Source organism: Podarcis muralis, chromosome 6 (assembly GCF_964188315.1).
Source record: "Podarcis muralis chromosome 6, rPodMur119.hap1.1, whole genome shotgun sequence".
NCBI lineage: Eukaryota > Metazoa > Chordata > Lepidosauria > Squamata > Lacertidae > Podarcis > Podarcis muralis.
In genome coordinates, this window is record NC_135660.1 from 72,431,898 (window position 1) to 72,446,713 (window position 14,816).

The 14,816-nt window shown below is 41.2% G+C and overlaps 1 long non-coding RNA gene and 1 other non-coding gene across 2 annotated transcripts in view; one reads left to right on the top strand and one right to left on the bottom strand.

Moving 5' to 3' along the window:
* Positions 1 to 10,516: 10,516 nt before the first annotated feature.
* The window catches only part of LOC144328044 (uncharacterized), a 174,430-nt gene continuing 170,130 nt past the window's right edge, over positions 10,517 to 14,816 (bottom strand). The window contains exon 3 of the long non-coding RNA XR_013393280.1: positions 10,517 to 11,108. This is a non-coding gene — a long non-coding RNA (uncharacterized LOC144328044). The remainder of the gene's footprint in view (positions 11,109 to 14,816) is intronic.
* TRNAK-UUU (transfer RNA lysine (anticodon UUU)) lies at positions 14,009 to 14,083 on the top strand. Its single transcript has one exon. It is a non-coding gene; the product is annotated as a tRNA-Lys (tRNA).

Genomic DNA, 14,816 nt, shown 5'->3' on the forward strand with positions numbered 1-14,816 from the left:
CAGTTGTTTACAGTATGCTACTGTTTGATTTTTCGCCTAAGGTTTGATCAATAGAAGCATGTGCATGCAGAGAATACACGATAGAGTGCAGAATGCGAGAAGTGTAGGTAAGCATCTTAATGTTCAGGTTCATTTCATTTTATAAAAGGAAGCTAGGTTCTGGATCTCCACAGTCCACTGGCTATTACTCTGCTCATACTTGTTTGTAGCCCTTAATTGTAGAATTACTCTGATCCCCCTTTAATTTCCTTGACAGCCCCAACGTGTTAAATGGTTGAGTGTTCTGATTTTCAAAGCAAATTTTTGAGAGATCAGCCTGCAATGAAGAATAAATGAAACCACTTTACTCAGAAATGCCTCTGTCTGGTTGCAGTTTCACATCTGAGTTTTAGCTTCAAGCAAATAAATACATTTTGCTGTACTGGGACATATTTTTCTTTTAAGCATTGAAACTCTGTTGTTTCTTGGGCACTGCAGAAGAATAAATGAAAACACAGTGCTCCACATAAGAGATCCAGGCAATGTTAATATCCTGGGTACATGATTTATTCAACTGGAGCGCTTAACTGTTTGCCTTCTGCCACACAAGCACCTTCTTGCCCTATGTCAAGGGCTATACTGTAGACTTGAGGAACAGTCTTCAGGACCTTTAAGGATTTTCCAGGTCCAATCCCCAAGTTTCTGTTTTCAGATTTTAAAAAGACTTCAGCCAATTCCAGTATCGGAGTTGAAATGCCTCTGACTACCCATTACTGGGAATCACAAATGGGGAAGAGTGTTGTGCTCATAACTTCTTTCTCGGTTTTCCACAGGCACCTGGTTGGCCACTGTGAGTACAAGAGTACAAGACCTTTGGCCTGATTCACCAGGCCTCTTCTGACGTTGTTATAGAACCTGCAACCTTTCTTCTAGTTCAAAGCCCCCAAATATTCCCCAGGGACTAAAGTGGGAAACAACAATGTTTTCTTTTCTTCTGCTTTAGGGGAAACCAAACAATTACATTGCTGGTTGACTGCCACATCAAAATCTATAATGTAACAGCACTGCAGGCAAGTACACCAGCAAAAATGTTTGCAATTACAATATAAGGCTGAGCCAGATCTAGGATGCTTCGGTTAAAAAAACCCCTAAAAAAAACCACTTCCTTATTTCAAGAAATATTTAACTGAAACAGGTCCTGTGCATTCTGAGGCATTGTTTGGGGTGCTTGCATATCTGTTTGCTGATTTGATTTAAGTTTTGTACAAAATACTAAGAAGTACAGTATTGGCATCATAATGGCAGAGACTAAACCTATAGTAACAATGGTTATCTTGATGCTTGCATCTTTGGCTGTATATAGCTTAGCTCTAAACTACAAGTCTCTAGAAATAAGAGTATATATAAATATGTCACACTTACTTGTTTCAGTCACAGATGTTTGGGAGAGACTATAGAATGCATACATTGATTGCAACTTACATAAACTCTTTTAAATATTTCATGGCATGACCTAAACCATCTAGATATGAAAGACCAGTGCCACCCTCTGGTTACCTGACAAGCCACAGATCTGCTTTCCTTGTCTGTTGCTTGTTAAGTTCAAGGGGGAAGAAGAAAGAAATAAGTCGCTTTAAAACATCAGAGCAAAATGCTTCTCCCCCCCACCCATAGACCCATACCTTCAATACTGCAATTTTTAAACGAAGTCAATAAGTAAAAACATGATAACAACATGGAGATATATGAAGCTGGGAAGATTAATGGAGCAAAAATAAGCTAGTGAGGTGCTGTCAAAGGAAAAAGATAAAATGTGTCTGACAGAGACTTCAGAGTAAAACATGTAAACTTGGTATTCGTAAATAATTATTATTTCCAAAAGTAACTTTAAGGAGAAAAGTGTTGTTCAGAGGAACCTGTTACAAATCCGTTAAACAAGATATTAATTTTCTGATAAGCCCTGCATATTCTTTAAGACATTGCCACTGCAGGATGCTTAGACTTGTGTTCCATACTTTTTGCATAATGAACACTGATATAATTTCAGGATTATACAGCAGATACATAGGCACACTTCTTAATCTCTTCAAAGCCATTTTGGCTTCTCTGATTCTTCCAGCAAATAATTTGCATTTCTTAGCACCTTTACGTTTTCTTTTTTTAGAATGACTCACCCATGGTTATTTAGGGTTTAAAATTTTACACAGCTGCTGCATTCTTATGGAGAAATGCGCATCATCTCCCTGGGCTAGGTTTGCTCCCAGATCTGCTTAGCACTGCCTTCACTGGGAGGACTGCCATAGTAACCAGATTCCAGCTGCAGTTCTGAATTCAGGATGGGACAATAGAGATATCAGCCCTTGGTGCAAGCAAGCACAAAAATATATATGAGAGAATTATACTTTGAGCTGGAAGGATAAATACCAACCATCTATTACACAACGGTTTGTACACCCTTGCTACATTTGAACACTTGTTATAAACAGCAATGCTGCTTGGGTATCTATTTGGACAACATATATCAAGCTCCTGCCAATCTAGCAGTTCGAAAGCATGTCAAAGTGCAAGTAGATAAATAGGTACCACTCCGGCAGGAAGGTAAACGGCGTTTCCGTGCGCTGCTCTGGTTCTCCAGAAGCGACTTAGTCATGCTGGCCACGTGACCCGGAAGCTGTACGCTGGCTCCCTCGGCCAGTAAAGCGAGATGAGCACCCCAACCCCAGAGTCGGTCACGACTGGACCTAATGGGAAGGGGTCCCTTTACCTTTACCTTTATATCAAGCTATATGTATAAATTAAGATGGGTATAATGATGGTTATTGGATTGCTAGGGTGAGCTGACAAAGTGGGGGAGGGGTTTGGGGGTTCCCTTCCCTCTTTTTTCCTCCCTTCTCCCTCCACTGTAAATTTGCAATAGAAAATCAATAAAAATGCTTTTGAAGAAGAAGAAAAAAATGTGCTTCAAAAGTCATACCATATATAATTTGGTAATCGTTATATTTTGAATTATTAAATGGAAAGTCACATATCACCCTGCACAGAGGCTGTGTAATGTTATGCCATTGAAAATTGCTATTGAGGGAGGAGACATTCAGAGGTATGTGACTGAAATCCCTGCTAGACAGAAGGAACCAGTAGGCTGATTTTTGCTTATGAGCAGACTTGTTGCAAGATAGGCTGAGGCTGCTCCTGCTATCTGAACAGCATGAATTCAGAATTTTCCTCCATCTTAAATCATTAAGTTTTACCTTATGTACTTTTAGCCCCTTTGAGGATAAATGCTTTGCATACTCAGGTGCTGTGACAGAATAATTGATGTTCCCCATCAGTTAAATACCCTTTAGCTAATAAGTGTTTTTTTTAGTTACACTGACTTAAAATTGTGAGTTTAAAATTGTGAATAAAAACATACAGTTTTCTTCACTGTTAGGCATACTGTTTTAGAACCATAAAAAGAAATCTCTCCATGTATTCAAAGCTAGACTGCAACTGTAGCGGTAGGTTCCATCCCTAATTATCATAACTGAGAACAACCTTATTTTTTAAAAACATATTTTTTTATGAAAGATTTCTTGGTTTACAAAAGTATGTGCAATGTCTCTCTTTTCAAGTTACATTTTCTACAGATCAGTTTTATATGCCGAGACATTAGTGTTACATTAGGAAGAAAAGGGGGAAAGAGGTGGAGGGGGCCATGGTGAGTGGGGGTGGAGTCGGGTGGCGATGTTTCTATTTTACTTAATGTATGTGTGGGGTTTTGGGTCAGCGTCACTCGTGCGGGTTTTCTTTACTATTCACTTGTTTTCCTTTGGTGGTGAGAGAGGTTGAGGTTGGCCTAGGGTGTGGTTGTTTGTGATTGGCTGTGGTGAACTTTGTTTTCATATGTGAGTGGGGTGGGTGGGTGTTTTGAGTCAGGTTAGCCATATTGATTCGTATGCTGTTGATAGATTCTTGTCGTTGTCTTGTTGGGCTGTGTATGTGATAAAGGGGTGAAGGCATCTTCTTCCATTTCCCCAGTGTCAGTTTCAGTTTATTGGTTAGTTCTTCTAATAAGGCTGTTTCCCATACTATATGGTACAACCTTATTGATAGAAATACTTGTTCTTTAGAATTCTAGACTTACTGCACATCTGAAGAAGGTATGCTTTTGCTTATCAAAGAATATGGCTGAAGCATCAGAGTTTTGAATGAGAAAGCGAGAAGAGACACACTAGCATTGTAAATTCCTTCCTTAGTACTTAAATCTAATTCCGTTCTCCAAACAGCATGTCTTTCTTGGACAACCTTTTCACATGTTCCCCATCCCATTTCAGGTATAATTAGACAAATTAGAATGCATTAACATGTTCACTGTTACAATATCCAAAAGCTGTAACTTAGATATCAGCTTTAAGGAAATGGATTTTTAAATAATGGCAGCTAAAAGCAGGGAAATGCCTACAACAAAATAACACGATTTTAAAATGATCTCAAGACCCATATAGGACTGCCCATTCTTTTGATTTAATAGCAGGTGGCATAATTTAAAGTGCTTTAAGTCCTCAGAATGTGAGTCTTCTGGAAAATAAATTTCTTCTGATCCTCACTCACAGAGGGGAACATTTTTTAAAAAAAATGACTAATGTATGTTTTCTATAACACACAAAGGCATATGAATCCAGTAAGCTGCTGGACCGCAAGATGGATTTCCCCAGTTTTAAACTGCATGGTGCTTCAAGGTGTTGACACTAACAACATGCCTCACAGAGCAATCCTATACAGGTTCATTCAGAAGTAAGTCTCATGGAGTTCAGTTTATTTAGGTAAATGGGTATAAGGATTGCAGCAGAAACTTCTCTTTACTCTTTGCATGGTAAAATACAATACCCATTCTAGTTTATGTACGTTTTCTTTCACATTATGGGTGGAGAAAACAAAAAAGCTCTTTTACCAGAAGCAAGTCTCACTAATTTCAATGAGACTTATTAACGGTTAACCATTTGAGATTGCAGTCTTGGTGGCATGGATATATGCTTAACTACCCAATTATTTCCAGGTACAGTGGTACCTTGGGTTAAGTACTTAATTCATTCCGGAGGTCCGTACTTAACTTGAAACTGTTCTTAACCTGAAGCACCACTTTAGCTAATGGGGCCTCCTGCTACTGCCACGCTGCTTGAGCACAATTTCTGTCCTCATCCTGAAGCAAAGTTCTTAACCCGAGGTACTATTTCTGGGTTAGTGGAGTCTGTAACCTGAAGCGTATGTAACCAGAGGTACCACTGTACAAATTCATTCCAAAGTATTTCTGCTCTCACTACCAACTCTGTCTTCCCTGGCCTATTATTTCTCTTATTGCTTCCAGCAGCATCCCATGCCTTTATTGCAGAAGACAATAGCTCACAGATAGGGCTCATGCTTTGTGTGCCAAAGATCCCAGGTCCAATCTCCTGGCACAGCCAAGCAAGGATAAAATCCCAAAAACTTTGAAAAATTCCTGCTGGTCTGAATAAACATATATCCTAATCCCCAACTGCAAGTACCAATATGGATGAGCTTTCTTCTGTGAGCGATTTAAAACAGGTGTGGGGAACTTTGGGCCCTCCAGTTGCTGCTGAACTATCATTTTTGGCTATTAGCCATGCTAGCTGGGGCTGTTGAGAACTGCAATCCAAACATGTCTGGAGGGCCACAAGTTCTCTACTCTCAAATTAAAACAAATCTGAAGTGGCATTAACCCAATGGTTAAGTACCCAAACACAGTACTGCCTCCCCCAGGAGCCAGGCCTCATGGTGAAAGGAGAAGACACGGCAACATGCATTTGGGATAAAAATGGCCACAACTTTATTGAATTCAGATGTAGGTAAACCTTGGCATAGGTACTGGGCGGGTATCCATCTCAGCCCCCTGCTGGGGGTCTGAGGCATGAAAGGGTCAGTGAGGGGAAGATGGCACCAATGCAAAATGTGAGTTTACGCAACTGCTCCCTCCCCGAATCGCTGAGAGTAGCTCTATTGCCCATCCACCATGTGCTTGTGGACAAAGACTACGCTCATGACCCCTCTAATCAAATACCCTGTTATTACCGCCGCAGGAAGTGGATGAGTCACCCCTTCACTCCTTCCTCAGATGTTTGACTAAAGGATTTTGCCCAAGGAATAAACCGCCAAAGTTGTGACAATCGCTATGGGGAAGGCAAAACCTGAAGAGCAGGGAAAATTCCTTCCCAGCTCTGAAGACAGCAACCATTGCACGACCATGGCCACGGCTGCACGCCTGGAAAGAAAAGGTTAGTCTGCAAGAAAACAAGATTAGAGGATGGGCTGGGTGGGTGACGCAATGGGGCTGACTGCACTGCCAAGATGGCCTTGCCCCCAAGGCCACCGCGGATTGGCCAGAAATTTTAAAACTGGGTTTGGCGGGAATCCAGCAGGCACTGCAGCAGCCAAGGGAGAGGAGCCAACGGTTGGGGCAAATGTGTCATGGCTTCAGAAGGAGGGGGAAGCGTTGTGCTGGGTCGCAACCACCACCCACCTCTGTACTGGGTAAGTGGCCATTTTCAAGCTGTGTTTGTCAAGGGAATCTTTTTAATGAGTTCTAGGGGACATCAACACAGAGCAACTGTCAGGCTTAACAGACCTGGTCATTTTTCCCCTTTTAATTTACAAACTCACATAGTTCTGTGTGCCCCCCCCCCCATGTAGAAATTACCATTTTGTTTATAGGTGGCCCTGTTTTGCTTCTAAACTGAATAACATGCAGTCACCTAAGTGCGCTATTAACATATGTATAGAGATGATAATGAGGGCAAAACATGTGGTGACCATGGAGCTGCCATTTTTCTTCTCTATGGATCTGCTATAATTGTTCAGAACAGCCTTAGCCATGGTTGTGAATATGCTGCCACTGCTCCCTCCCCGCTCAAATTACAGATATTTCTTGTGCCCCTGTCCATGAGTGTTAGGCTGTATGTTCACTCTAGTGTACAAAGCACAAATGGTCTTTAAAAACAAGCCATATAACATAGAAGTATTACATCCCTAACTTGGGGTCCTAGCTAACAAAATAGCACATCTATTTTAGCTGATATCAACTACATTTTGCCCTACCACAAAAGGTTTTCAAAGAGAAATTGTTTAAATTCTTCAAATCAAACCACAGCAAGCCTTCCAGGTTTCATGTCTGGCAATACCAAGTGATACAGAACAGACATAATGGTTTGAGTAAGCTGAGACATTAATTTGTTTGGACATGAATGAACTATAATATTCCCAATGAGACAAGCTTGTTTCTGCAGCAGAGAAGAAAATTAAGATGAAACATTCAACAATATCCAATTGACCAAGGTCCTCTCCCCGCCCCAGCCTTTATTGCATTTTTGTTGTATGTGGATGCTACTTACTTGTTAGACTCTCTCTCCATCATCCTCATGTTTCTAAGAAGTGATGAGACCATTTCAGCCCACTTCCTCACTTTTAATTTAATTACATTGATGGAGCCTCACAGCGAGAACAACAATGAGCATCAATCACATTTACCTGGATCTGAGCTCTGTACTTGGGAGTTTTTCTTTATTCCCCTACAACCGACATTTCCTTTAATGATTTTGTATAATTAATCAAACCCCTCTTATATATAAAATGACAGCCTAAAGATGTTGTGTGTAATGTATCATCATCTTCTTTTTACTTTATTTGGCTAAAACAAATTAATGAGATATTGTGGAAAAAACTGGTGCATTTTGCAGCATTTAAGCCAGTGCTTTTACAAGCATTGCATTCATGATCGTGATCTTGTTAGGCTCTCTAGTGAAATGAAACAAAGCCTGGAAAGATCTCAAGAAAAAGAATAAAGAATTGAGTTTCTTAAGAAGAAATAATAGGAGGAAGTCTTACTAATTCAGCAGTGCAACACAGACCTAACTCAAACATCATATGCTATGTAAATTACATACTAATATGAGTTTGGAGTGGGTTAGGCTGTGTATGCCCTGGATCCAGCACATATTCAATTCCTGGGATAGCCTGGCTAGCTTCCTGGTGAAGTCCTCTAAGTATGGACCATTAAGGTAACAAAGGAAGTGGCTCTGTAACAGATGGGTCTAGGGTTCCCATATGTCCAGAATTACCCAGACATATCTGGAATATTGCAGCCGCAATCAGTGTCCGGGCAGAAATCGGCTAAATGACCGGGGAAATCCAGACATATGGCAGTCGACTTTCCTCAGAAAAAGCTCAAAAACATCCAATTTCTTTGCAATTTTGCAACCCTAGGTGGGCCCCTCAACTAGGTGGTAGTTAGAAAGACAAAGGCCAGAACTGAGAGTTGAGTTTTGTGAACCAGATGCTAGAAGGCTCCAGGCTGGGAGATAGAGCTATGCTTGATTTTTGTTAGAATCCCAAGGCTGTGGCCGCAACAGAAGCAAGACCCTCTTGGGGTGTTAATGCTGCCAACCCCTCCATCATAGGCTCAGGTTGTATATATGTGTAAATAAACCACATATCATAAAGACCCCACAGTCTCTACTGTGCCTCATTCCAAAAGAAAACACAAACCCTGCGTAAACACCTGGAACCTCTGGAATCTCACACCACTAAGATATTGGAGTGGTGTGAAACAATACACACACACACACACACACACACACGTCTACACATGCAATTGTAGAGCATTAAAATGCCTCTCCTACCAGCATTCTGAAAGAGCACAGACCATTGTACTGCCTCAGCATTCTATCATTCTGCTGTGCGCAAACCTTGGGGGTCAGAATATTTGTCTTTTGGCCAAACTAGATGAGATATCAATCCTGCAATTAATAATTATAGGATTGGTTTTTTACAGATAAATGGCACATCTCCCAGTGTGGATCCAGCATCACAGTAGGGGGACAAGCGTTAAAACACCCTCCCCCTTCCAAACATCAGATTTCTGATCCAGCCTGAGGATCCTGCACCTTTCAGCAATAAGCCTTTTTATTGCATCAGGCAGAACTTTGAGCTCTCCCTCAAATTACCAGTGTTAAAATTGAAGTAGTTGGAATATAGGGAAATAGGTCCATTTATATTGTCTCAAGCAGAGGCCCCCCCAAAACCAACATCTCTCAAAATGACTCATCACTTGAACATTCAGGTTTGTATTGTTACCTAGATAAATGGCATGCCCATCTTGTGGCTATAAGTGAGTTTTAGAATGACAAGTGGATTTGGTTTCCTTTCCAAATAAGAATGATGTTCACAGACAGCAACTTCTTGTTTTATATTCTTCTGAAGTACAGAATTAAGAAAGGACAAAAGGGAGGTCATGAGAGCTGCATGTCTAATAGCCGATAAAAAGAGTCTGAAGAATATAAACACATTGAATGCACAAACAAGTTTCCTTATATAACAACATGTGAGCACAATGTGATTGAAGAGTTTCAAAAAATTGATTATATTCCTAATTGGAACTTCATGAAAAGTGCCTTAAGGAGACCACAGAGCCGAGCCCTGAATGTCCAAGCAATTTTAGATTCAAATTAAGTTAAGAGATTGATTTCCATTTCAAAAGGCCATTCCTAACTGATAAAGTAAGCTGAAGCAGTACTATTTAAAATGTACCCTCAAACGACAAAAACTACGTAAGCATCTCTCACTCACTCTCACTCTCACACAAAACAAACATGCACCGTTGGTTATTTGGATTGTATGCCTAAAGAAACTAGAAAACATTCAGTTTGGTAAAGATGTTAGAAAAAAGAAGCAGACACTCATGGACAAATATGGTCAGATCAGCTCTTGGACTGAGCAGTGCACAGTAGTGTGTAATGGATACCCATCATGAAATCAAATGGGGATGGAATAAAGATGTACAGGGCCAAAACACAGAGTGGGAGAGGCAAACCAAACCCCTGTGAGTCCTCTACAAGAGGTGGGCTCCTCTTTCCTTGGTTTTTGCCCCCAAAGCACTCTACCACCACCTCCACAATACAATACAATACAATACAATACAATACAATACAATACAATACAATACAATACAATACAATACAATGATGCGCAATATAATGATGTGGGTTCACTCGATGAGATTATAGGGAGAGGAATGATGCAGGGCAGTGGACAAAGGGCAGAGGTAATATTTCCAAGCCCTTGGATTGACTAAAAAAATTACCTTTTTCTGATTTTCCAAGTTAATCCAAGGTGAGTTTCCACCATCTCTAGACAGAGTTTTTTTGTTGTTGTGGCACCTTGCTCACATAATTCCCTGCCTCTGCTCCTTAATGTGGTGCCCCGTCCATCGTTTTCACATCCCAGCTGAAGAAGACATTTCTGTTGCACAGGTTTTTAATGGACCTCCGTGCCTTTTCATCTGATTTTCTCCTACTGCTTTAAATGTTTTTGTTGCTTTTTAAATATTGGATTGCTGGTTTTATATATTGCTGGTTTTAAGTATGCCATGAACCACCTCAGAAGTTACAAAAGAGAGGTGGGCTATAAATACTCAAATAAAATTATTTCAAACTGTAGCATATTCATCTCCTGACAATCTGGGGGGGGGGGGGGGGGACCCTGACATTGAAATCAATGAAACAGATAACGTATTACGACAGTGGAAGTTTGATGTGAAGATGTTAGCAGCCTGAAAACAAAGTTGTTCCTTTCCTTGCTTGCTTTTCCTTAAGAACTAATATGGACATTTCCCTGGGCCATTGTTAGCTTTGATGGACAAATATTGAAAGTGAGGGAACGGTAAGTCATGCAATTTCTTTTTTAGACATAAAATATCAAATTAAAATGATACAAATCTGAAACTAGGTAATTTAATACCAATGGAGGCCTGGAACAAACTATAAATTGGTGTGATCAAACTTTACTGTCAGATTTTTGAAGCGATACTGCTTGCAGAATGCCTTACGATCAATGTAGGTAATTGTACATGGGGAAAATAGGAGATGGGTGCCCAGGATGGCTTTTGTTCCTATAGCCTGTTGCAGTGGAGCCAGGTCCGTTATGGCAAGTGGGGCACTGTCCCACCAACCTCAGTCTGCCCTCTCCCAGCCCCCACCTGTCTGCCATCTTACTTACAAGCAGTCCGGGGGTGGTTGCACAACCGGTCAACTTCTTCCTCCATAGTCTCAATGTTGTCTTTATAGAACTCAGCAGAGAGGAGGCTGGGGGCAAAAAACAAAACCAACCTGTCATTGGCTTGGGCTCTGCCTGCTGTTTCGGCTCCCTGCAGTCTACCCCAACAGTCTTGATGGTCCCCAGCCACCACTAGTCTATTGTTGCTACAGTTTCCTCTGGATTTCTTTGCTCTTTCATGCTAGCATAGGTCACTTTTAAAAAAGGGACTTGCTACTTCTACCTAAAATAGAAACGGCCACAGAATTCTCAAGGCACTATTTTAGGAAGCCAAGTTGGTGTAGGTAGTTGCTCTATCCCATTTCAAGCCATATGGAGGGGGTTTTTTTGTTTCCTTCAACACCACCATAAATGTGGCCATTTTGAAGTCCCAGGTTATGGCTTAAAACCACATGAAGCTGCGTCTGATCAGTGCTTGGATGGGAACCACATGTACACTTGTGTGGGCTCCATGACAGAAGAAGGATCGGGGGCGGGGGGAGTTAGAAAATAAAAATAAACAACAAATGCTTTTAAAAATGCAGGCATTTCACTATTGCTGTGTCTCTTGCTCCCCATCCCACATTTATTCTAAAATCTCTTCCTACTCCCAGTCAAGGAAACCTGAAAGGCTGCCCCTGCCTATAAGTAGTCTGGCGAACGTTTGCTGTGATTCACCAAGTAGATGCTGAGTTCATCTGGATACAACAACAGACAACATGCATCACTTGAACAAAAACTGCTGGTGGCAAAAGACCTCCTTTGTGTGACAGCTGGATGATCCTAATGGGAGCTACACACTAAACACCCTCTCACAGAGGCGATCCGAGGCAGAGAAAATGTAACTTCCCTATGGCAGGTTTAAATTTCAGATCTTTTTGAGATATGGCCATCAAGTCACATAAGCTTCCTTCACCTATATCAGTCCTGCCTGCAGCACATTTTTACAAAACTAGATGCTGAAAGAAATAGATGCCCATTGACATGACTCACCGTTTGGTTGCACCTTGATAGTAGATGGGTTGCAAAAATGGCTTTACCACCATTCAGTCCCCCTCCCCTTTGGTAAGTTTTATTTTAAAAAAAACACACTGATTGATAGGGGGAACTGCCTCTACACAAGCGTCCTTACCCTCCCAGTGCTGGCATGCTGAGTGGGCCTCGCTCAGTAAGCAAGGCAGAGAGTTTTAAAGGCAGAGGATATCAGTATTATTACGCCAATAGGGGACAGTTTAGGAGTGAAGTTAACACAGAATGGCTATCTAAGTCCAATTATTAAGTTCAGGGCAGGGGTTAGATTTCAGCTAGTACTGTGCTCAAACCTGTTCTCCAATTTCTTAAAAGTTTTCTTCCAATTCAAAAAGAAGCTTCCATTTTTCTGTCCAATTCTCAAGGCACTTAAAATATTTCTTTAGAACGTTAGTGGGGGCAAAGGTGAGATTACCTTCTTGCTGCAAGCTGGCAGTGGGTGGGGTGCTTGTTTATCTTGCCATTAAACATTTATCCTACACTCTGCAGCTTCCCCAACTGCCTGTGCTTCCTGATCACAAAAAAATTCATGGGTGAACTGACCTCATGACATCTTTCCCTAAGCTTCAATTGAATCATGGGAAGTCAGGGAGGCTGGTTGAACAAGAGATACTTGATTATAGAACTCTGTACAACATAACCCCTCTCCTTTGGCAACTTTCTCCTCCTGCTTCTATCCCTGCCTCCTCCTCGGCCCTAACTTCCTAAACTAGATATGGGAAGTGTGTCTAAAGGTATATTAACATTTATCCTTACACAAACCCCCAGAGAGATGATTTGTGGAATTAAAGCAAAGATGCTTGCAAACACCTTTTGGCCACCTTGAAAATGGGGTAAAGGCAACAGCAACCCTGCACTCTGTTGCAAGTACAACAGCAGAGAGATTATTTGACTTGGGAAACTCACTGCTGCCAAATAGAAGCGTCCCCTACAGAGCATATACAGTAGCCGCTTGCAGATGGTGATTTTCATTGACACCAAAGCTCAGGGGAAAATGTTAACCCACAACAGCTGCTATTTTAAAAAACAAAATGTAGATATGTGAAATATGGCCATGCATTTAACATAATGTGTAGTTTGGCCCTTAGGCACTAACCTACACTACAGTGGGTGCAGCATGCAAGCTCTCCACATTGACTCAAGTTTTACTCTTGGAAGCACTGAGTGCTGGGTATAATATAAAATGGCCTGATGGGGGAAAACAAAAGCAAAATAGTCTGAGACTTGATTGCCACCAGAGAGAAGCAAATAGATACAGATTGGCATTCCAGGATGGAAATGGACACTTCCCCAATTCAGAGTGATATGCAGGCAGCAAGCAAGGCTGTGTGCTTTTTACATTGAATGATTGGTTCAATAAAAGTTAATGCCTTATGTATTACAAATTTCATTTCTCTGTGACTCATAGCCGACGACGCAGGGAGGGTGGACCCTCTTTCTGTATGTCTCACATTATTGTTACTACAAAATCATAATCGATGTTAATAATCACCACGTCAGAAACACTTGGGTTTGTCATTTTCCTTACTTTTTAAACACACTTTATGAGAAGTCTGCTCTATTATTTCCAATTGAGTTGTGGCAGATTTTTCGGAAATGGAAATTCTTCAGGGAACCAAATTGTCTTCAAGAGAATATGTCATAGCAAGTCTGCCTGAGGCTGTATATGCACCTACACTGATTCGTTCAGCATCATGCCCCATTGATTGCCATGGTGCTTTCTTGAAAATATCTTTGTGCAGGATTGCAGCTTCAGTTAAGTTAAGACCTTAAAGTATGTTCTCTACCCGTGAGTGATGGTCCATCTGGAAGTATACTCTTTTAGACCATTTAGGGGTGCAGATGTCAGAACTACAGATCTCTGGAATGGGGTTAACAGACCCTATCAGCATCTCACAGTTCTTCTTCACCAGCTTAATGGGACTGAAATAGGCTCAGTTGGTAGAGCATGAGACTTTTAATCTCAAGGTCGTGGGTTCAAGTCCCATGTTGGTTGAAATATTTCTGAATTGCAGGGAGTTGGACTAGATGATCCTCATGGTCTCTTCCAACTATGATTCTATTACTTACTATAGGGGAAGTGAGTACTAGTTCACAATCATCTCCCCCCCACACTCCTCCTCTCACACAAATGCCACTGGCACTCAAAGAATAACTGCTGTATGAAATGATAAATGGTTGGAGAGACCATATTCTTCACATACCTATATTTCCCCTTTGCCTTTGGTTCCCATGTAAGCCTTATTTATGACCAGAAAACCAACCATAATTACATGAAGGGACAACTGAAGATAGAGTCTGAAGAAGCATACACCTAATAAACACAGAATGCCTAATACAAACTCTGCATGACATAAAGCACATAGGAAAAACCTGTCTTTCTTGACAGCTGAGCTAGGTTTATTGGCGACAACTAATACAAGGAATCCCATTTCCTTAAAGGTGGCAGGGCACTGTGCCACACTACAAAGAGGCGCTGGAAAAAAGGAGCCACATGGCTTTGTTAGTCTGGGGGGTCATGCAAAAGGAGAACTGCTAATAGAAGAACTAAAATATTGATCAACCTTGCAGCGTATTCATTCATCTTTTCTGCTGATCAGCACAGCCACACACACACACACACACACACACACACACACACACTTGGGGTTTTCTGTTTATTTCCTTTACATCTCTCCGGGGCTCCCAGGTCAAATACACCAAGGTCACAGCGCAGAGCACCGATTCTT